The 25,602-nt window shown below is 41.0% G+C and overlaps 1 long non-coding RNA gene across 1 annotated transcript in view; it reads right to left on the reverse strand.

Annotated features, from left to right (window-relative positions):
* The window catches only part of LOC309508597, a 147,545-nt gene that overhangs the window by 20,895 nt on the left and 101,048 nt on the right, over window positions 1–25,602 (reverse strand). The gene's annotated exons all lie outside the window — the stretch shown is intronic.

Below are 25,602 nucleotides of genomic sequence, written 5' to 3' on the forward strand. Positions count from 1 at the left end.
GTCAGAATCTCGCGAGAATTAGTACGTCACCCAGGTAATTCTCGCCTACTCTTTTATGGATTGGATACTAAGGATTCGGACGTACTTATTCGCTCGCCTACTGCTTTTTCCCTACTATATAGTAGGGAAGTATGCGGTTTCGGACGCAGCCATGTAGACTATGTTTATCTGTTGCCAAGCCCCGCCTTCACGCAGTGATTGAAGAGGTGGGAGGGGGCGGGGATCGGCTCAGAATGCATTTCCAATTTGCACACTGAATTTTGCTACATTCATTGCGGGACATTTAACCCCCTGGGGTCGACAATCGCGCCGGTGATTATCAGTTCAAAAGAGACTCAAAATACTCTGTTGACTTTGATCTTACAAACAAGTTTCAGAGAGAGATGTCAGTCGTTCTCATCTCATTAAGTTTTAATGTGAACCCGCCCACGGAGAGCGCGCGCTATTCAAACGCAAATGATCTGAGGCAATCCATGCAAACCTGTGAAACGCCCACATCAGCTGGATAACACACACCGCGAGTTCACTTTCAGACTCATGTACTTTACGACGCTGTGAGGAATAATACTATCTTAATAATAATCCTGGAAAATTTACCTCAGAAGTGCTGGAAGTTTCATTTCGAGGAGCAACGTATCCAGCTGAGGAATAGGTCAGTTCTATATTTGCTTTGGTCTAATCGCAAGTGTCTGAACACGCAAAAAGACTGTTTAGATATGAATCGCGTTTCAGTGTATGAATGAATGAATGCACAGATGCGCGCTGTTGTGTAGCTACTACAGCTGGCAAAAATACTGTTTAAAAATTAATCGCGTTTTTGTGTGTGAATGAATGAACAACTTTTACCAAACTCTATTGCTATACTGAGATAAGTAAAAATCGACTGCAAAAATCGGATAGGTTATAAAGTTTTTACTGTTAAATACTGCCACATCGAATGTGACCCTGGACTTACTGTCGTAAGTCGCACGGGTATATTTTTAGCAATAGACAACAATACATTGTATGGGTCAAAATTATAGATTTTTCTTTTATGACAAAAATCATTAGGATATTGAGTAAAGATCATGTGCCATGAATATATATATTGTAAATTTCCTACCGTAAATGTATAAAAAATATATTTTTGTGAGTGGATGCAGCAAAATCGCACAAAAAAATGTCTGGAAACACGCCTACAAACTTGACTCACTGCTGACCAATGTTTGGGAATTACCCACTCAAGTCTGGTATCTCTGTAAAGCTTAGATTTCCCGCTTTCGGGTTCATAACTCTCCACAACGTCATTACAACAGTAAGCCAATAGAGAGCGTTAAAACAAACCCTTCTCGTGTAAACAAAACTGTTTTCTTCTTAGCAACGGCCTGCTACAGCACCTCTGATTGGCTGTCGACTTCTTCGCGTGCACAGTGTACACAATCCACAATGGTTACGGTGCAAGCCATGGATTCTGAGATTCTCAAATTCTGAATTTAAACTTTAATGACAGCAATAATTTAACGAACATAGTAAATTATTTTTTTGCAAATGATTGGGAAGATGATACAGAATGTCCAGAGACCGGCTTGGCAAAGGAGGATGCCCTGGAAGATGAATTCGATCAATGTGTGGATCTCTTCGACTCCGTTATGGAAAATGCCGCCATGGAAGAATACAAAGTTTTCACTGCCGACATTGAATTCGATCAGGTTGAGTGGGAAAATGCCTCAAAGTTCAGGTGAGTCAGTCACAAACATTCTTAAATGCCTTCTCTACAAAAATAGTGGTTTTCATGAGTTGTTTATGTCACAGGTATAGCATATTTTGCTTTGACAAAATGTAAACAAAACACCAGCTTAGCTGAGGATGTCATGTGGGTGTGTATGATGATTATTTGCCGTAGCCAGCTCCTATATTCAACAAAGTGATATTGGTTTGTTTTCAGCTGTAATTGTCAGTACAATGATGGGCAGCCGTGCTATCGCCTCTTCACCCCAGAGGAAATGATACATAGGAGGGCAGCCATGAGAGAATTGACATCCAGTTAGTATGCCAGGAGAAAAAAAAAAAAAAAAAAAAACAGAATTCATGAAAATTGTACAGACAGGTCACTAAGTGTTAAGATTTCAACAAGTTTAATCAGTTTTCAAACTTTTCCTTCATTAACAAGCATGATGACAGAAATATAGAATAGAATAGAATAGAATAGAATAGAATAGAATAGAATAGAATAGAATAGAAATTGTGTGTCATTGTCTAGGGAAAAACAATGAAATACAATAATGTAAGCCTTTCTCTGGCTTACATTATTGTAAACTAAGGATGCTGAACTGGGTCGAGGTCGGGGTTGTGGCCGTGAGTGTGGTCAGCCACCGAGATACAGGAGTCGAAGCCCTCACTAGGCCACTGGGACAATGTAAATTTCATTTATTTCCCTTCATTAGTAATATGCGTAGGTAAGGACTTTATTTGGACAACTTTAAAGGCGATTTTCTCAATATTTAGATTTTTTTGCCCCATCAGATTCCAGATTTTCAAAAGGTTGCATCTCGGCCAAATATTGTCCTATCCTAACAAACCATACATCAATGAAAAGCTTATTCATTCAGGTTTCATGTGATGTATAAATGTCAATTTCCAAAAAATTACCCTTATGACTGGTTTGTGGTCCAGGGTCACAAATAAGCTTATAATGTTGCCAATGTCTGCTCATATGTTATATATACAGTGAGGAAAATAAGTATTTGAACACCCTGCTATTTTGCAAGTTCTCCCACTTGGAAATCATGGAGGGGTCTGAAATTGTCATCGTAGGTGCATGTCCACTGTGAGAGACATAATCTAAAAAAAAAAAAATCCAGAAATCACAATGTATGATTTTTTAAACTATTTATTTGTATGATACAGCGGCAAATAAGTATTTGAACACCTGAGAAAATCAATGTTAATATTTGTTACAGTAGCCTTTGTTTGCAATTACAGAGGTCAAACGTTTCCTGTAGTTTTTCACCAGGTTTGCACACACTGCAGGTGGGATTTTGGCCCACTCCTCCACACAGATCATCTCTAGATCAGTCAGGTTTCTGGGCTGTCGCTGAGAAACACGGAGTTTGAGCTCCCTCCAAAGATTCTCTATTGGGTTTAGGTCTGGAGACTGGCTAGGCCACGCCAGAACCTTGATATGTTTCTTACAGAGCCACTCCTTGGTTATCCTGGCTGTGTGCTTCGGGTCATTGTCATGTTGGAAGACCCAGCCTCGACCCATCTTCAATGCTCTAACTGAGGGAAGGAGGTTGTTCCCCAAAATCTCGCAATACATGGCCCCGGTCATCCTCTCCTTATTACAGTGCAGTCGCCCTGTCCCATGTGTAGAAAAACACCCCCAAAGCATGATGCTACCACCCCCATGCTTCACAGTAGGGATGGTGTTCTTGGGATGGTACTCATCATTCTTCTTCCTCCAAACACGTTTAGTGGAATTATGACCAAAAAGTTCTATTTTGGTCTCATCTGACCACATGACTTTCTCCCATGACTCCTCTGGATCATCCAAATGGTCATTGGCAAACTTAAGACGGGCCTTGACATGTGCTGGTTTAAGCAGGGGAACCTTCCGTGCCATGCATGATTTCAAACCATGACGTCTTAGTGTATTACCAACAGTAACCTTGGAAACGGTGGTCCCAGCTCTTTTCAGGTCATTGACCAGCTCCTCCCGTGTAGTTCTGGGCTGATTTCTCACCTTTCTTAGGATCATTGAGACCCCACGAGGTGAGATATTGCATGGAGCCCCAGTCCGAGGGAGATTGACAGTCATGTTTAGCTTCTTCCATATTCTAATGATTGCTCCAACAGTGGACCTTTTTTCACCAAGCTGCTTGGCAATTTCCCCGTAGCCCTTTCCAGCCTTGTGGAGGTGTACAATTTTGTCTCTAGTGTCTTTGGACAGATCTTTGGTCTTGGCCATGTTAGTAGTTGGATTCTTACTGATTGTATGGGGTGGACAGGTGTCTTTATGCAGCTTACGACCTCAAACAGGTGCATCTAATTTAGGATAATAAATGGAGTGGAGGTGGACATTTTAAAGGCAGACTAACAGGTCTTTGAGGGTCAGAATTCTAGCTGATAGACAGGTGTTCAAATACTTATTTGCAGCTGTATCATACAAATAAATAGTTAAAAAATCATATATTGTGATTTCTGGATTTTTAATTTTTTTTAGATTATGTCTCTCACAGTGGACATGCACCTACGATGACAATTTCAGACCCCTCCATGATTTCCAAGTGGGAGAACTTGCAAAATAGCAGGGTGTTCAAATACTTATTTTCCTCACTGTATGTATACTGTATGTATTCAATTTACCTATTAAAACTAGTGTATGAAATGGCAAATGTAAATTAAATAATTGATTTTCCATTTTCATTTTACACCAATGTTGCACAAATGTAATGGAAAATGTAAATACAAATATAGAAATGCATTGCCATTTTACATATTGCATTGTCATTTTGCATATTACATTTCAAATTGAATATCGCTACTCATATGCTACCATATATATGATCCTGTCAAAAAAATTTCTGTATAATGACTTCATAAAATCTTTCAGAGTATCACAGCACTGCAGGATTTTCTGCAGCAGTATTGGCATGCAAATTTAACGATTAATATTTAACGACTTAATCAGATTGTGGGGACATGACCAGAGCAAAGGCAGGAGACACTACTTGCAGTCAATTAAATTTTTTAATGACTTCAGAAAACTAATAATAAATCAAAAATAACAAACTAAAGTAAACTAAACTAAAAGTGACCCTCCTCACGGAGGTCCCTCACCAGACCTGACTGAACAGAAAAAATAGATTATTTTATACTGAAAGGCTCAACCATTTCATAATAATAGGTCATTTAAATAATGTACAGATAGAGAATTCATAAATATACTTAAATGAAAATAATATTCAAAATACATTAACATCAATTTTACAAGGAAAGTAATACAAATAATAAACAAAACATTTCTACATACTATCAAAATAAACACAATAAAACAATGAAACAATAACCCCCTGCTCTCACTGGGAAATGGACTATTCCTACACTACCCAGAATTCCTTGGGATGGCATAAAATGAGGAACAGGAAGGCCACACTTCCTCTTAAACCCCCACCCCCGGAACCATGCTGCAGACATGAACCCAGAAGGTACGTTTTGAAAATGGGGATATAAACTAACATAGTTGATGTAAATTCTAAATAAAGAAAATAAATAAATAAAACTCTTGGTGTCTTTTGTCATCAGTATAATGTGCACCTTAGACTAAAAAAAGTTACCAAACTCATATTTAACCAAACAATGAAAAACAAACACATATGCAAAAAATATAAATCAAATAAACAGGGCATACACCGCAATCAGGGGTAACTTATGACATCGTCACATCTTCCCCTTCCCCCAAACTCTCGCAAGGTAAGCGAGAGAGAAAGTCCGCGGTCACGTTTTCTGACCCTGGCCGATATCTTACAACGAAATGGAAAGGTTGCATTGCCAAACTCCAACGAGTTACACGAGCATTGGTATCTTTCATTTTGTCAATCCATTGAAGTGCTCTATGATCCGTTTCAACTACAAAATCTCATACCAACAGGTAGTATTTAAAAGAATCAAGAACCCATTTCAGTGCCAAACACTCTTTTTCAATTACAGAATATCTTGTCTCCCGAGAATAGTTTTCTACTCAAATAAGCCACAGGATGTAACTCACCTCCCTGCTCTTGTTTCAGCTCCCAATCCCACTTCAGAGGCATCTGTCTGAAGCACAAACATTTTCTCAAAATCAGGACTATTCAGGACAGGATCAGTCACTAATGCATCCCTCAAATCTTGGAAAGCTAAACTGGACTGTTCGGTCCACTGAATTTGATTTGGGCCTGACTTCCGTGTCAAATCTGTTAGTAGTGCTGCCCTAGTGGCAAAGTGAGGTATAAACCTCCGATACCACCCCGCTAGTCCTAAAAAAGATCTGACCTGCTTTTTTGTACATGGAAGTGGGCAGGTCCGAAAGAAAGGACTCGGAAATGCATAAGACTTGTAGGGGTACGAAAAGCAGTCAATTATCTGGATTCAGGAGACAAAGGCACCTGCCAGTACCTGTAAGTATAAGTCTATTGTACTGATAAATTTGGCTTTTCCTAATTTCTCAATGAGCTCCTCAATACGAGGCATCGGAAAGGAGTCAAATTTGGATACAGAATTGAAGTAGCGAAAATCAATACAGAGACGCAAACTTCCGTCCTTTTTCGGTACTAACACAACAGGGTTACACCATTCACTTTGAGAAGGCTCCTCAATGCTCATTTCCTGCATTAACCTAACCTCCTCAGTAAATGCTGACACCATCTTTTCTGGAATACGAAAAATTCTTTTCACTTGAGCATTAGGTTTCAACATAATTTGATGCCGAATGAGAGGGGTATAACCAGGGGTACTTTTAAACAGTTCTGGATCACATAACTCTTGAATTTCTTGTTTCTGCTCCCCTGATACAGTAAGTGTTCAAGATTAACTGAGGAGGTTTCCTGACTCACCGAGAGATACTACTCTTCTATCTCCTCTTCTTCTTTCACCAACCGAATCAAATTTGCACTCGCAGACTCTTTCTGTGGAAACCATTCCTTCAAGAGATTAATATACAATGTTCTATGAGAAAGTGACCCACTAGGAGTGGCAATTTCATAAGTTGTAGGTCCTAACTTGTTAGTAACCTTGAACGGACCCTACCCAACAACTTATTATCTTCTGTTGGAAGCATGACTAAAACCTGCTGACCTACATCAAAGGACCACTGCCTTGTCTTCCTATCATACCAACCTTTCTGCCTACGCTGTGCTTCTTGTAAGTGTTCCACTGCTAACTTGGTCATCTTCTCCAGTTTCTCTCTCATTTGCAACACATAATCAATGACATTCACCTTACTGGATATCTGTGAACTTTGTTCCCAGGTCTCCTTCAGCAAAGACAGAGGACCCCGCACATCATAACCATACATCAACTGAAAGGGAGAGAAACCTGTAGAAGCCTGTGGGACTTCTCTGTACGCAAATAATAAGTTTATGCAACATTTATATAAACATCAATAAAACATTTATGCAAAAAATATAAATCAAATAATCAGGGCATACACCGCAATCAGGGGTAACTTATGACATCGTCACACAGATATTAGACTTCAGGTGGTATAAATAAATCTGGCCACTACATTATGACTATCTTCACTAAGAAGTGACCGAGATCATCTGATCTGAGTTTCTCTTGGATTTCTACAATAACAAATATGTTATGGTACAGTTAAAACATAGTTAAAGCAGCCAAAGAATAACTAATGTTAAAAACTGAAGGGTCAAGAGCCCAAATAAAGCAAAAACTGATCACCAAAATGGTGACATCAAACTTTTTTTATTTTCAATAAAACATCAACTTCAAAACCTCTGTTAATTCTCGATAAGAATGTTAGTATGAAAGAAATAAAGTCTGGATTATAATAAGTGAAGATGCAGAGATCTTGAGGGATCTGATAGTGTTTAATGTGCTGTTGGGATTTAAAGTGTTTCTGTGTTGTCTGTTTTGTGGGTCACCATTGAGCTGAAGAGCTTATCCTGTACTTCTGTCCAGGATAAGCAGAGAAATACTGATGTTATGCTAAATGTTGTATTCAACTGTATTTTACTGCCAGTAACTGTGTAGGTGCTGATGCAGTGACATATAGTCACAGTAAATCATGCATGTTAACTGCAAGAAATTCACTTTTTACAGTGAATGTGTTTGTTAGTAAAAATTCAGGAAATATATATGTGAAATAACTGTGTTTCTGTTTATCTTCAAGTTTATTGAAGATTTCTGTAAAAGTATTTTGCACTTTATTTAAATTAGGATATTTTACATGGCTTTTAACGGTTTTACACGGTTTTTGCATGGCAGCCATTGCTGACAGTCATTTTACTGTTTTGTATGGGTATTTTTTACAGTGAAGGTGTTTGATCCTAATAATTCAGGAAATAGCTGTAAAATAAGTGTTTTTCTGTAAAACATTACAGAAAATTTCTGTAAAAGTTTTTTTGCACTTTATTTAAATGAGGATATTTTACTTTATTTTTGCGGTTTTTGTTTGGCAGTCATAGTGGTTTTTTTAAGATTTAATTTTTTACAGTGCCCCTGACCTAGGATCTAGGAGTAGCGTAATGCCGAGTTCAGACTGCAGGATTTTAGCCTCGATTTTGGCTCGCCGACAGGTTTTGAGAAATCGCAGACAAATGCCCGAAATCACAGGCAAATCGGTGCTCGTTCACGCGAGTGACAATCACGCAGTGTGAATGAGCAAAGACGCGATCTGAGAGAATCACCGACGAGTCGCCGACGCCCGTGAGATATTTGGCATTCTAAATATCTGGACCTGTCGGCGATTCAAAATCCTGCTGTGTGAAAAGTGTTCTGACTGAAAACTACATCGGCGATGACCTACAGCCAATGAGAGAGCAAGATACAGAGCAGCGGGGAGTTCGGGGAGGAGTTATATGCCACAATATCAGTATTTTAATAGATATATTTACAATTATATCAAACAGACACAAAGCACAAACATTTGCTAGACCAACAGCAACAGCAGCACATTGCAAAATTATTTATTTACCCCCAACTCTCTTTGCAGAACACACAGTCCTTGCTCCCCTTGTCTTCCCAGCCATTTCCTCATGCATAATATGTTTTTCTTTTTCTCCTTTTCGCTGCAAATCAGTGCACAGACAATTTTGATCGCAAGCTTCTTGCAGGCTATCATTTTTAATAACAATTTCAGTCTCGCCCGAGAACTGTGGTCTTACGCACGCGGGATTTTGCGCTTTTTCCTTATCACTACTCGCGTGTGTTTGGTTGCGAAACGTAGTTTGCGGACCAGACAGAAGTTGTCGGCGATTCATCCTCCTGAAAGTCATGCAGTGTGAAACTTCCTGTCACCGATGCATCGTGCAGTGTGAACATACCAGCAACTGAATGCTACCCCAGATAGTCACGCAGTGTGAAAAGAACAGTGACCCGACTACTTTGAAAATCGTGCAGTCTGAACTCGGCTTAAGCTTAGGTGAGAGAGTAGATGCTTCTCACAGTTCAAACAAATAGAGCTGGGCCACAAACTCAAGCTCAAGCTTGACATATATCTTTAAAAATTCTCAGCCTCACTCTACAGAGGTCAGATGTCTGCTGTATGCAGATTATCTGGTCCTGCTGTCCCGCACAGCTGAGGGTCTTCAGCGTAGCCTGTCTCTGCTGTAAAAGTACTGTCACGAGTGGGCTCTAACAGTCAATCGGGACAAAACCAGAGTCACTGTGTTCCAGAAGAAGGCAGATCTCAGGGAAACAAACACCAGTTCACTTATAAAGTATAGATCCTACAGCACAGCACTAACAGTTATCTGGGCATCGACATCAGTGCATTGGGAGGTTATGGTCTGGCTGTCAAAACACTGAGCGAAAAGTCTCGTAGGGCTCTTCGCATCACAAGTACAATTCTGTACTAGCTGAGCTACCAAGCAAGTATGTCAGTAAAACCGAACATATGGAACTGGTTAATGATGCAAACTCCAAAATATATTCGTTGACAAATCATACACTATGGTAGTTTTGTAGTAAAACATTTGTAAAAAGTCTTTATTAATCCATAATCTGCCCCTGTAATCATAATTGTGTGTGAAAGCGATTAAAACTGCTTGCTGTTTTACTGCCTCTAGTGTTCATTTCTGTTGGAAACTGCAGTGATATGTACGTATTGGTACGTATTTTGTGTTTTGCAAAAATATTGCCACTGGTAAATTTTTCCAATGAGCCTTGTGTTGGCTTTTTATGCTATAAAGTCACAATGCTGTCAATTAGAATGACCCATTAAAACTTGAATAAAACTATATTATTCAATAATAACACCAATTATTTTAGATGGATGTGAAATTTGGGGATCCGTACTAAATTAAAAAAATAGAAAAACTACAATTAGAAATTGCCGAAAACATTTTAGGAGTCCACAGAAGCACATCCAATGACGCCTGCAGGGCTGAATTAGGCTTGCACCCGCTTAACATTGAGGTCCAGAAGAGATGTGTTCAGTGCTTTTTAGACCTTGGAGCTGGAGATGTTACCAACACAAATCCACAGAGCACAGAGAAATATTACTCCTCAAATATTAATCTTTTAAATTAATGATTTGTCCCCATTTAGATAGTAATTGTGTGTGTGCGGTTCAGGTAAAACCTACATTATGGAGTACAAATGTTCCTACAATTTTTTTGAAAAATGTTTGATCCCCATGAGGAAAACAGCATATAAATCAGACTAAATTATGTTTTTTGAAAATGTAAAAATGCAGAAAGTTTTCTGTGCTGGGTAGGTTTAGGGTTAGAATATACAGATTGTACAGTACAAAAATCATCATATCTATGGAAAGTAAAACATGAACACAAAACGTACGTGTGTGTGTGTGTGTGTGTGTGTGTGTGTCTGTGTGTCTGTGTGTGTCTGTGTGTGTGTGTCTGTGTCTATCTGGGCGGTAGACAGGAGTCAGTCCACCGTGACGGCCACAGAAACTCTACTCCATTTCCTGAGTCAGGAAGAGGCTTAGCACTGACTGATAATATATTAGGGTACTAATGTAGGGTACATTGCTTACCTAGTGGTAATAAAGATAAACCTGAAATCATGAACATTGTGAGACAACAGCACAGAATATTTCATGAATGTACATTTCAATCCAACGTGGCTGTTGGAACAAGAGGAATCTGCCTGTAATATGTTGTACACAGAGAGTGCATTTCTGTAGCTACAGCATGGTGCTAGCAACACCAAGGTCTTGGGTTTTATTCCCAGGGAATGTATCAACTGATCAAATGTATGATTTGAATACAACGTAAGCCACTTTGGATAATGTGTAAATGTTAATCACATTCAATTAAGTGGTGACAATGCAAAAAAAAAAAAAAAAAAAATCCACCCATTTTACTTAAAAACTTAAATTCAGTTGCTGACTAAATTAAGTATAATCAAATTAAATTTGAACTTAAATTATATTTAATTTACTTGAAAAATATATTTTAATCTCATATAACTTAGTTGAAATTGCGTAAATTATTTTGATATAGTAATCTAAAAACATAAGTTGCCATGATGACTTAACAAACATATCATATTTTTAGTGATCCAGAATTCATGTCAAAATATTGCCACAGGTAGAAAGGCGTAGAAAGCTTTTTCTTTTTCAAATTCTGTTATGCTTTACTCAGGAGCATATCCTAGCCCCTAATTAGCTCAAGAGGTTTTCATTAAGATACAATCTTAATCAACTTAATTGTCTTTCTGATTAATGTAATAATATCTTGTTTAGTCTAAAGAGGTCCTTCATTAATGTTCTTCATTAAGCAGAATGTGTTTGCTTATATATGAGAGGCATCAGCAGTAGCGCTGATTACACTGTGTATGATGATCACTGGAGCCATCCAGCTACACGCTGAAGGATTATGATCAAAATCCACTTTTTCATGCAGAGAGGCAAACTTTAAGATGGTCTGTGGACATGCTGGGAGGTTTGAGGAAAGATTCTGTGCAGTGCTAGTATATCTAAGGGCGCTTTCACACTGGCAGTTTAGTGCGGACCGGGGCACGGTTCGCATGAAAAATCGCTAATGTGAACGCTGTCATCGGACCCGGGTGCGCACTAGAGTACCGAACCCGGGACTACCTGGAGGAGGTGGTCTGAGCTCGGTTGCTCCCGAACCGTGGCGCGGTTCGCGTTAATGTGCAAGCAACACGGACTCGGGTGCGCGCTTGTTCAGGAAGTATAGTATCCTGCGCATGCGTATCACTGTCGATATCATTGTTTCCTCACACACGACAACCATGAGTGGCAGGGGAACGTTGTGGGACACTGAAGAGGTGAGGTGCCTCATTCAAATTTGGGAAGAACAAACATACAATAACCATACATACAAACCATACATAAAACAAACCATACATAAAAAAAAATCTTCTGCGAGCAGCAGAAACACGGCGTCCCCTGGATATGTGCTGAATTACACCATGTAATGAACATAAACGTAGTTGTCTCTCACTATGTTGTGCATAATAGCACCAAAAAAAACAGACAAATTACAGCTATGCTCAGTCGAGTTGTATTCTCCATGCGTTTTCCGTGTGCGTTTGCGATGACGTAAGATCACTGCAAACGCACCTGGGTTCGATACAACTAATTGAGTGTGAAACCAGACCAACGCTGCAGGGGGGCGCCGGGAACTAGCGCACTCGGGTTCGGACCGCAGCAAACGAACCCAGTGGAAAAACGCCCTAAAACATACCTTGTTCTACCCAAATTGTATTTTGTTTTCCGTTTGCTAAATTAATATATTTGAATAGGGCTGCCAATGTTAATTTAGTACATTTAGCACCAATTTATTGACGTTTTTGCAATGCTGTATTCATCCGCCACAGCAGAAAGCAATTTCTTAAAATTATCTTCTTTTTGGGGCTTTTTCCCAATAAATATTGATATATCTAAATATCATGTCATATGTAATTAGTTCGTTTAACATTTCTAATTAATTGATAGCCGTACTTTTGAGATAACTCAGTGTATTTTATAGTATCACGACTGGATGAAACTTAGTCTATATAAATTTAGTTTACTTTATAAATACATTATTGTGTGTTTGTTATTCAAGTCGTCATGAATATTGGCAGGCACATGTATGTCAGTGTTCTGCCATACTTGTTGACTGGCTAGTATTTCAAGTTTTCAGCATGCAATATACAACATTTGTGTGTTTCTCAGCCAAAGAACTGATAAGAGACTGGTAAAATCTTCCATCTCTCCCACAACAATTCAAATAGTCATTTGTAACTCAGAGATAAAAACTATTTTAATAACTATCATTTAGTATAATGGCATCAACTGCATTTAATGTATCCTCATGTAGATAATCAGATCATGGTGAGAAGGCTCTGAAAATGATGCCAGTGGTTAAAAATCACTCATCAGACTCAGGGTTCCATAATTTACCCTTAAAAACAGAATCAAAAATGGAAAAAGTATTTCCAACCCCTCATTTTAACTCTTTGGTGTTGTGTAATGTAGAAATAATAAGCACGATAAGCCACAATGGGTGGGTGTCTAGTAGGCGGTAGAGTAAACTGGTGTGGTTTACTCTCTGATTGCTGGTGGAGGACTTACCACATGAAAGCATGCTTCTCCCTCAGGGGAAGGAATTTCTGCCTACTTAGCAATGAAAAAAGACAAAGAGAAAAAGACCTCTCAACCCCTCCTCCACCTGTGTGGCCCACGCATTTACCCAGATGATTCTTTCAGTGCCCATATATCAGTAATGACCTTTGTAGCTTTATTAGGGTCATCTTTTTAAGAAGTCTCTTTTTAGGTAGTCTTTTTGTTAAGCTGAGACATGTGTCAACTTCACCATTTCAATCATGAAAACTCTCATAAATAGTTTAGCATGGTAATGGATATGACAATGATAATCTATTTGGTCTTGGCAGAATATATCTTCTATGCTGCTGCTGCTGCAGAACAAGTACAGAGACTTTTACTACCGTTACATCCACAGACAAGCTGCTGTGAGCACATAAGACATGCTACTGCTGCACATACCTAGTATATGTGACCTTTGCTCGTCTAACACGGTTTTAGTGATGGGGAGTCAACCCCAAAAGAGTTGATTCCTCGACTATTAATTACCCTATTGACGGAGTTAACTTCAGCAAAGGAGTCAATTCTCCTTGTCAACTCTGTTGCTGTGTCTGAAATTCCATCGACTCCTCCTATTGTGGGAGTCGGGAATCAGAGTCGACTCTGAAAAACCTGGAATCGAACACCACTAACCGGTTTGTCCCATCCTTCATCCTTTATATGGTACCTGCACACAGAGCAGTAAAAGAGAATATGGCAAGTTCGATCACAGATCCACCCACAGCAGTTCTCCAAAGTTATGCTGCTCTTAATATAACAGTAAACATTACTTATCCACATATATAACAAAAATATTAAATTAAAAATAAAACACGAATCTGAAATGTAATTACAGGTAAATTACAATACACATTAACAATAACGTTTTAAAGCCGCTTTATAGAAAATGCATGAGTCCACATTACAATTTGGAGTAATCTGTTATCAGAGGTAACTCTCTAAGTTATGTATTTAAGAAATGTACATAAACAAATCACAGTTAGCTAAAAATGTATTAATTTGAACTCATTGAAGTAATAAATACTTGTTTGTTAACAAATTATTATGACATAATTGAGTAGTTGATTCAGAGTTTGCGTCATCTGAAGTCCTCTTAGGAGTTGGCGCCTTCTCTTTGCAGGTGTTGGGGCATCTGAAGTCTTTGCAGGAGTTGGCACCGTCTCTTCATATGTGTTGGACATCTGAAGTCTAAGTTGGATCCAAACTGGAGCTGACATAATCTCTAGTTACCTCAGGATGGGCATCCCGAGATAAAACAGAGAAGCAAATAGAAAATAATTAGCATATCTGCTGTTCATAACATTAAGCAAGTTTGGTGGGGGGTACATTAGGTTATGGAGGGAATGATAGAAAAGCACCAAAGAATTGTACTAACACTCGACTACGCCACCTGGAATACATCAGGAAATATCAGCCCTACACAGGGGGGCACACAAGTTCATTGCCAATATGTGGGTGAGTAGAGGGAGACATAGGCAAGGGAGTACAAAGATGGGGCAACTTCATTAAAGCACACAAAAAGTTAAAAACTGTCAATACACTAATATTACCAGGGCTCAATATTAACATGTAACAAATGTACAAAAAAAAAATACACATACAAAAGAAAGTTTAAAGGGGAGATGGACTGCTGTAGCCCTCAATTGCTACACCACACTTAACCACAGACACAACACAATGTGGACACCATTAAGTGACAGCGGCCAAACCCTTCCCCTATACCTTCCCTCCACTCCTCTAGATACAAAGGAGAAAACAAAACAAACAAACAAACAAACAAAACAAACATCATCAATAGTTAGCTGGTACTAACCAGCCTCAAATAAATCAACAGTTCACAAAAAGAGAAATTATAAAAACAAAATATCCAATCAGTCACTTAACTTAATGAAAAACTGAAATTTAAACCATCAAAATAAATTACATTACATTCAGTACATATGAAAACAAACACACAAACTTAAAAAAAGAGAGCTCCTTCGATAATAATAATTACAAATCAAAATACGAACAAACAAGCCAAAAGACAAAAATACAAACACAAAAGACACAAATACAACAAACAAGGCCAAAATCACCCGCACACTCGAGAAACAAAACGGCCAAAGAGCAGCCATGCTTTACGCTGGTGCTCTCACTCACCGGCGAGCAATATGTATCTGTATTATATAAAAAAACAGGCGAATGACTCATACATACCAGGAGATGTTCACAGTACATATGTGGTCGCTGACCACAACGTGCAGCTAGTTGTTCATCAACAAACTACACAAAAACTCAATGAGTAAACTTTCCATTGACAAGAAGCCTCCTTAAAACAAAAGTACCAACCTGAAACCCGGGGGAGGGCGACGCAGAGACGGCACACCAAACTATTTCATTCATAAATGGCGATCGTCCACAAAAGGGGCGGTACAGATGACAACACATCCCAGGTAACCAAAGCCATCCCATTTTATACCATGACACCCCACTACTGATAGGTTCACCGTTTTCACATGACACTGGCCAATGAACAACAAGGGTACACTTTCACCCTGCTACACAAGGATAATCATGTGCATTTGATCTGATATAACTAAAGTATAGGGTTATGAGATGCATTATATGAATGCTTGGCTAAAGATATGCATCTTTAATCTAAATTTAAACTGGGAGAACGAGTCTGCGCCTCAAACATTATCAGGAAGGCTATTCCAGAGTTTAGGAGCCAAATGTTAAAACGCTCTCCCTCCTTTAGTGGACTTAGATATTCTTGGTACTAGCAGAGTTTTGTGACCTTAAAGGCCCACTGAAGTGCCTTGGAGCGCGCAGCTTTGTATGATGTGTTGACGTAATTTCCACTGAAACAGGAAGCTAAGGCGGGACATATTGAATGGCTCCTCCCCCTTTTCAAATAGCCAATAGCGTTTAGTTTACCTCACAGACTGCAAGTCGTACTTGACAGCACCATAGAAGTGAATCCAAGCGCTGATGATACGTTGGATTCAATAGCAGAGGTGTAAATAAATTCTAGCCATTTCATTCCTAACCAACTGTGGGACAGGTTTGTGGTGTGTGGGGGGGAGGAGGTTGCTATACAATGCTAAGAAATATGTACAATATATGTGTACAATAATAATATTCGGAAAAAAATAACATTACAATGTCCAGAAATCAATTTAAATAGTACATTGGGTTTAATTAGCCATTTAATGAGATCTACTAATATACAGTATATATTGTTAGTGCCAAGAATTTTCACGTGGATAAATTTACATTACATTTACATTTAGTCATTTAGCAGACGCCTTTATCCAAAGCGACTTACAAATTAGGACTAAATTCGGCGAGTCATCATAAAGAGGCAAAAGCAACAACAACGCAGGAAGTGCTCAAAATACGAAGTTCAGGTATTATTCAGAGTAGCATAAGCCTGATAAGTGATGTTTCAAAGGGAAAGGATTTTTTTTTTATTTTTTTTTTATTTTTTTTATATAAGGTTAAGTGCTCACGGAAGAGATTGGTTTTCAGCTGTTTTTTGAATGTTGTCAGGGATTCTGCATTCCGGATGAGGGTGGGGAGAGCGTTCCACCAGCATGGAACTGTGAATGAGAATGTTCTGGAAAGTGATTTTGTGGCTTTCTGTGATGGAACCACGAGACGTCGCTCGTTGACCGATCGTAGGTGTCTGGTAGGGATGTAGACTCGTAGGAGTGAGTGAAAGTAGGAGGGAGCTGAGCCTGTGATAGTTCTGTAAGCAAGCGTCAGTGCCTTGAACTTGATGCGAGCAGCTAGAGGTAGCCAGTGCAGAGAGATGAACAGAGGAGTGACGTGGGCCCTCTTGGGCTCGTTGAAGACAAGACGAGCTGCAGCATTCTGGATCATCTGTAGGGGTTTGGTTGCACATGCTGGGAGTCCAGCCAGAAGGGCATTGCAGTAGTCAAGCCTAGAGATGACCAGGGCCTGGACGATAAGTTGTGTTGCATGCTCAGTTAGGAAAGGCCTGATCTTCCTGATGTTGTGCAGTGCAAACCTGCATGATCGAGCTGTCTTTGAAATGTGATCTGTGAAGGTCAGCTGGTCATCAAACGTTACTCCAAGATTTCTGACCGATCTTGATGGGGTGATTAATGATGACTCTAGCTGGATGGTGAAGTCGTGCTGTAGAGATGGATTGGCAGGGAGGACGAGAAGCTCAGTCTTTGCCAGGTTGAGCTGCAGGTGATGTTCCTTCATCCATGTGGAGATGTCCGCCAGACAGCTTGAGACCCGTGCAGCTACTGTGGGATCATCTGGTTGAAAGGAGAGGAAGAGCTGTATGTCATTAGCATAGCAGTAGTAGGAAAAACCGTGTGCCTGTATGATGTGTCCCAGTGATGTGGTGTAGATGGAGAAGAGGAGGGGACCAAGAACTGAACCCTGGGGAACCCCTGTGGTCAGCTGATGTGCTCTGGATACCTCACCTCTCCATGCGACCTTGAAGGACCTACCTGTGAGATAGGACTCAAACCAGTGGAGTGAAGTTCCTGTGATGCCCAGTGATGAGAGGGTGGACAGAAGGATCTGATGATTCACCGTGTCGAAGGCAGCAGACAGATCCAGGAGAATGAGGACTGAAGATTTGGAAGCAGCTTTTGCGATCCGTAGGGCTTCTGTGACTGACAGTAATGCAGTCTCAGTTGAATGTCCTTTCTTGAAGCCAGATTGGTTGACATCCAGCTGGTTGTTTAGAGACAAGAAGGATGTTAGTTGGTTGAAGACAGCTCTTTCAAATGTCTTCGCAATGAATGGTAGGAGAGATAGGTCTGTAATTCTCTACAAATGATGTGTTTAGCGTTGGTTTTTTGAGCAGTGGAGTAACCCGAGCCTGCTTGAATGCTGTAGGGAAGGTGCCAGTGTGGAGGGATGAGTTGATGATGTGTGTGAGTGATGGTAGAAGTGTGGGAGAGATGGCTTGTAGAAGGTGTGAGGGGATGGGGTCAAGCGGGCAGGTGGTAGGGTGACTGGAGAGGAGAAGTGTAGATACTTCTTCCTCGGTTAGCGAAGAAAAGGAGGACAGAGGGGTATTGGCTGTGGAAGGGGTCGGTCTGGGTTCCTGTGTGTGTGGAGCTGAGAACTGACTGCTGATAGCTGTTGTTTTGTTGGTGAAGAAGGTCGCAAAATCGTCAGCAGTTAAGGAGGAGGCGGGAGGTGGTGGAGGTGGACAGAGGAGAGAGTTGAATGTCTTGAAGAGTAATCGTGTGTTGGAGGAGCTGTTGATCTTGTTGTGGAAGTATGAAGATTTTGCAGCATGAACATCAACAGAAAAGGAGGAGAGGAGAGATTGATACATACTCAGGTCAGATGCGTCTTTTGATTTGTGCCATTTCCTCTCCGCTGCCCTGAGTTCGGTCCGGTGTTCCCGAAGAACCTCAGATAACCAGGGGTTAGAGGGAGTAGCGCGTGCTGGCCTGGAGGAGAGAGGGCAGATAATGTCTAGAGAAGAGATTAGAGTGGAGCATAAGGTGCCCGTTGCGGTATTCACATCCAGAGATGAGAATTGTGAGGGTGGGGGAAGAGAGGATGACACGGCAGAGGAAAGATGGGAGGTGGAAAGTGAGCGCAGGTTTCATAGATAGATCCGCGATTAGATTTCATACATAGATCCGCGAATATAGCTTGTGTGCTTTCATGGTCTGGTGGCAGAACTTTTGCCAAGCGTGTCAGAGGCTCTCGGTTTTAATCCGCACTTGTAATTATTATTTTTTTCTCATCAAAACTGAATATGTATATAGTGGTTGTATATCAATCAGGGACATGTTTGTGTGCATTTTGTTTTGTGATTTCACCGCAACAAATGAGAGTCTCCACAACGGTGATAGACTGAAGCGTGCATCAGAGTGAAGATTGTTCGGGAGCCACAAGAGAACACGTTATCCATGCCACTGATAGCAGCGGCAACGAGCTCAGCAGCTTGTTTAAAAAAACAACACATTTCAGCACTAGCTCTTATTTGACAAACGAACAAAATGAATGTTCTGCTAGTTAACTGGGGATGTTTTATTTATTTGTATTAGGTACATCCATGCTGTGATCCTAAGATGATACCAGCAGTGGAATTCTCCATAACCAGAAAGGAGATGGATTCGGTGTGCAACTGTCCCACTTGCAACTGGATGGGTCCCATGGTGAATCGAACATGCTTATTATTGAGAGGTTTGCCAATTGATAATGGGTTTCGGAGGACCTCTTCTTAAGGTTGAGCTGGCGGCAGAGGGAATCGGAGATGAAGTTTCCTGCTGGCCCAGAGTCGAGGAGGGCGTGTACTGGAAGAGAGATGTGGGAAGCAGTAAGGAGGACTACAGTGGTGAGAGGTTGCGTATTGACAGACGCAAAATGTATGGCCTCGTTTACACTGCAGGTCTTGAATGCCCAATTCGATTTGTTACCTTTATCCGATTTTTTTAATTATCCGTTTACACGTTCTTCCAACTGTGACCCATATACGATTCATGCGTTTACATTTGCCATACTATCTGAAACATCACACAGGCTTAAAGTGTTAACTTCCCTTGCACAGATGGACGAACGCAAAATATGCTTGATGCTAGCTCTGCGATATATGCAAAGTTCGCCAAACATCACCATGATTTTGAGGCGGAGGAGGACGAAAAGTGCCATCATTGCAGCCTGCACATATGCTTCAGTTATTGTGTGCGAGAGCGATCTCAGGACTAGTGGGAGCATATTGTGTTTAAATATTGGCTTTAAAGAGGAACAGTGGGTCCGAAATTTTAGGATGAGAGCAAGCCAACCTTTGATATGTTGTGTCAATGTTTGTCCACATTCCTCTCCTACGACGACACAACGTTTCGTCGGGCCATCCGTCCCTTTGCAGATGCGTGTCTGGGTTTCTCTCGTCATTAAACCGCGGAGACGTTGCCTAATGCCTCAGAAAATCCGATCTGCCTGTTTACATGACAGTCGCATTGGCACATATCTGATTTATATCTGATTTATTTCCACATATGAATGAGGCCTGAAACCCGTTTACACGGTCATAAAACACATCCAATCTATGTCACATATAAAAAAAATATAAAATAAAAATAAAAAAAATCAGTCATTTCACTGACAGTATAAACGAGGCCAATGACACTCACCATGGGTCTTGGTGGACGGATCGGACAGGCAGTGATGATATGGCCACCAGGACCACAGTACAAGCAAAGAGCCTGGGTCAGCCGCCTCTGCCGATCGGTGTGGGTGAGACGAGCACTGTCCAGTTGCATGGATTCCGGTTCTGGAGAACTGGTATCCTCTGGTTTGTGAAGGTATGAGGGTGAAGGCCGGCCCTGTAGCTCGTCCAAACAGGGCAGCATACGACGGTTGGTTTGGATGGAATGACGAATAAACCGTTAGAGACCGAACATGTCGTCGTATGCTGTGAGATGCAGTCACAACGTTGGATTCAAACCTTGCCGGTAGGTGGTGAGGTGCGAGCGCTCATTCCATCCACTGGCTGCTGCTAAGGTCCTGAACTTGAGGGCATAATCAGAAACAAACATTTTCCCTAGATTGAGATGATACAATTGCTTACCGATTGAAGTATCACCCTCGGGGACTCCAAAGACATTGTGGAAATAAGTGATGAAATTATTCAGGGTCTGTGTGACAGGTCCATTCTGGTTCAAGATGGTTTGTGCCCAGTGGAGCGCTCACCCCTTCAGCAGGGAGAGAATGAAGGCGATCTTAGCTCTTTCAGTGGGGAAATTGCTGCGACTGCATCTCCAGGGCCAGCGAACATTGGAGGAGAAATCCCTTGCAATCCTCTGCCGAGCCAGAGTAGGGCGTTGGATTGGTCACGGGACTGGACATCATGGGTGATGAAGAAGAAGCATGACGAGTGATGCGGAAGTGGTGCCAGAAAGTGCTCTCTTGAGTGCATCCACAACCTCCTGAAATGGATCCGGGGTACTCATTCTAAAACTGTGTTGGTTTGGTCTTCTGTTACGGAACAGAGACTCACAACAAGGATGATAAGGTTAATGAACAGTTTATTTGAGATTGGCGGATATATGGACTTAAAACAGGTATGTATCACTGATGTTGATAAACCGGAATGATGAATGAGATACTGACAGTTCCTTTGTGTTGTAGATGGATGAGGAGGTTGTGGATGAGGTGGATGATGGCAGCTGGTGCACACACAGAAGATGGGAGAGAGGTAAGTAGCTGCTGTACGAGAGGGAAGATGAGGAATCCACAGAAGACCAGGGAGACGACGAAGACACGGAGGATGCAGGTAGACGTAAACGTAACATACACTATACTGGAGGTAAGTGATGAACATAAATGAGAGTCCTTACTCAAACGAGACCAGACAATGTAACAGAGTGATGTGTATGCTTATATGCTGCCTGTGGTGATGAGATGATGATGTGCAGGTGATCATGAATGACATGCAGGTGCGGGTGATTAGTATTCAGGTGATAGCGATCTGTGTGATTGGGTGATGGTGGAGCCTGACTGATCCCTGACACAAATATGATTCTTAACCTTTTTATATATACAAAATTTGTCATTAAAATTTTAATATTTTTACTTATATGTCCATATTAATACATTTTTGGCAGTAATTTGTTAAGTAATTTATTTACATTTCCTGGTCACCACTTCAGTAAAATCAGTGCTTTTACAATTTTTTCTCAGCTGGGTATGAACAGGATTTCTGCATTCTATTGATCCATTATCGTCATATTATGTTTTGCAGTGCAATACCTCAAATATGCACTAATAAACAAATCAGCTGCAAGTGGAGGTGAAAGAGACAAAACTACTAAGCAGAAAAAAATAGTGAATTACTTCACACATATTGTATGCTTATTTTTCAAAAAATACAAGAACAGTATTTATGATTTGCAAACTGAAAGCATTATGTTAGAGCAGTAATGTAAACATCAGCAGAATTCAGAAGATACAGACAGTTGAGGAACTTTTTTTGAAACATTAAAAAAATGCTCTAGTGTGTTTGCTCTTTGACTTTGAATACAAACTTATTTTACTCTTTTGTATTTTGCTACAGTCAGCTCCCGTCGCAATGTCATTCATTGTACACGCAAAGTCAAAGTGCCTAATCTGGATGCGCACTCGTGTTTTTTAAAACTTATAATAACAGCAAATGATCAATCCTGAAATGACACCAATCGACAGAACAAGTTTATTTTTTAGAATACATTACAATGACTCCGAAATAGATGATGGAAACTCACACACCTACATTATGAGCTGCACTTTGCATGCCTGTTTAGCCTTTCACTTCTCAGTTCCCGAAATATGTGTTAGTTTTGGCGCCAGTCTGCTGCAGAAAAGTTAAATTTTCATACCCTATCTTTTCATACATTCAGAAGGTGGGACCCACTTTTAAACTGTCATTAATTAATTAATTAATTAATTGTTTCATTTCAGGTAAGTAACAGTTTATCTATATCCAATGGACAAAAAATCTAGTAGTTTGCTGCCCATCTTGATTGGTGGACTAACATTTAGAAGGGATGTTACAGTTATGGAGGCCCTGCCTGAGGTAGCTCTCAGGGGAAGTCTCTGTATATTCACCAACTGTCTTAAAGGGGTACTTCAACACTACTGCCTATGCAGTAAAAAAGGTGAAAAAATGTAAACTGGTGCTACCAGACTAGAGAAAAGGCTGTTGTCTTCCCTTTTATAGGTAGGAAAGTGTCATAATGTGTCATTTTTCTATCCAAGGCCACTCTCAGTCTGCTACGGATACACATGACCAGAGTCAAATACCGCATTGCCCAGTGTTGGGTATAGTTACTTTGGAAAGTAGTTAATTAGGTTACAACGTTACCATCAATTAAAAGTAATCAGTTATGTTACAGCGTTATCTATTCATAAAAGTAACGCGTTAGAGTACTCATGCATTACCAAAAATTAAAAGCCGTTTACAGTGGCTCACACATGCTGCAGCTTAATTGACAGACACAGCCCCCGGCCCCTTTAAATGCACCTAGAAGTCGTGACTCCTGTCCTGACAATGAATAACGTCAGTCATCCGACTAAATTAACACTGCAGGATAACAATAACAGGAAAAACAGTCAGCAATAGGCTATTCCACATGGCGTTTTATTTATTTATTATCACAGAACATATTAATCAAAATTCGCACCTACCCAGCCCGGGTAGCCTAGGCTACTGTATATCAGAATCAGAATCAGAATCAGAAAGAGCTTTATTGCCAAGTATGCTTGCGCATACGAGGAATTTGTCTTGGTGACAGTAGCTTCCAGTACACATACAATACAAAGTGACAAGACAAGTGACAAGTAACAGGTATAAATAAAAAATAAAATAAAAAAATAGAAAAAATAAAATAAAAAGATTATAAATTATAAATATATATAAAGTTATAAGGTGCTATAATGAAATGTCTGAGGGAAGTATTGCACATGTTTGTTCCACAGTAGGGGAACATTTAAGTGTTCATGAGGTAGATGGCCTGGGGAAAGAAACTTTTCCTGTGTCTGGTTGTTTTTGTGCTCGGTGCTCTGTAGCGTCGACCAGACGGTAACAGTTCAAACAGAGAGTGTGCTGGGTGTGACGGGTCCAGAGTGATTTTGCGAGCCCTTTTACTCACTCTGGATGAGTGCAGTACTTTGAGTGTGGGAAGGGTAGTGCCAGTGATTCGCTCAGCAGTCCGAACTATCCGCTGTAGTCTACGGAGGTCGGTTTTGGTAGCAGAGCCGAACCAGACGGTGATGGAAGTGCAGAGGATGGACTGGATGACAGCTGAGTAGAACTGTACGAGCAGCTCCTGTGGCAGGTTGAATTTCCTCAGCTGACGCAGGAAGTACAGTCTCTGTTGGGCTTTCTTCACAATAGAGTCTATGTGAGTGTCCCACTTCAGATCCTGAGAGATGGTGGTGCCCAGGAACCTGAATGACTCTACTGCAGTCACAGTGCTGTCCATGATGGTGAGTGAAGGGAGTGCAGGGGGGTTTCTCCTGAAGTCCACGATCATCTCCACTGTTTTGAGCGTGTTCAGCTCCAGGTTGTTATAACTGCACCAAAGAGCCAGCTGCTCCACCTCCTGTCTGTACGCAGACTCGTCACCGTTCCGGATGAGTCCGATAACAGTAGTGTCGTCTGCAAACTTCAGGAGCTTGACAGAGGTGTCTTTAGAGGTGCAGTCATTTGTGTACAGGGAGAAGAGCAGTGGTGAGAGAACACATCCCTGTGGAGCACCGGTGCTGATGGTGCGGCTGTCGGACGTGATTTTGCCCATTCTGACTAGCTGTTGTCTGTCTGTCAGAAAGCTGGTGATCCATTGACAGATGGAGCTAGGGACAGAGAGCTGGGTCAGTTTGGTCTGGAGCAGTGATGGGACGATGGTGTTGAAGGCAGAACTAAAGTCCACGAACAGAATCCTTGCATAGGTCCCTGGTTTGTCCAGATGTTGTAGGGTGTAATGCAGTCCCATATTGACCACATCATCCACAGACCGGTTTGCTCTGTAGGCAAACTGCAGGGGGTCCAGCAAGGGTCCAGTGATGTCCTTCAGATATGCTAACACCAGTCTTTCGAGTGACTTCATGGCCACAGATGTTAAGGCAACAGGTCTGTAGTCATTGAGTCCTGTGATCTTTGGTTTCTTCGGGATTGGGATGATGGTGGAGCGTTTAAAGCAGAAAGGGACTTTGCACTGCTCCAGTGATCTGTTGAAGATCAGTGAGAAGATAGAGGCCAGCTGGTCAGCGCAGGTTTTCAGACAGGCTGGTGAAACACCGTCTGGGCCTGGTGCTTTCCTTCTCTTCTGTTTCCTGAAGATCTGACGCACATTATCCTCACTGATCTGAAGTGCAGGGAGGGAGGGGAGGGGGATGGCTGGAGGTGTTGATGGCTGTGTAGAGAGATGGTCAGGGCGGGTATGGGGTGTCTGATCGGGGGTCTCAAATCTACAGTAAAAGACATTCAGCTCGTTCGCAAGATGCTTGTTGCTGTCGATGCTGGGGGATGGTGTCTTGTAGTTGGTAATGTCTTTCAGGCCTTTCCACACTGATGCAGGGTCGTTGGAGGAAAACTGGTTTTCCAGCTTTTTGGCATAGCTCTTCTTAGCCACTTCAATCTCCTTTGTCAATGTGTTCCTGGCCTGATTATACAAGATCCTATCCCCACTCCTGTAGGCATCTTCTTTGACCTGACGAAGCTGTCTTAGTTTTGGTGTGAACCATGGTTTATCATTGTTGAATGATAAGTAAGTCCTGGTAGGGATGCATAAATCCTCACAGAAACTGATGTATGATGTTACAGTCTCTGTGAGCTCGTCCAGATCGCTGGCAGCAGCTTCAAA

The sequence above is a fragment of the Leuciscus leuciscus genome (assembly GCF_965113295.1).
Source record: "Leuciscus leuciscus genome assembly, chromosome: 10".
Classification (NCBI taxonomy): Eukaryota; Metazoa; Chordata; class Actinopteri; order Cypriniformes; family Leuciscidae; genus Leuciscus; species Leuciscus leuciscus.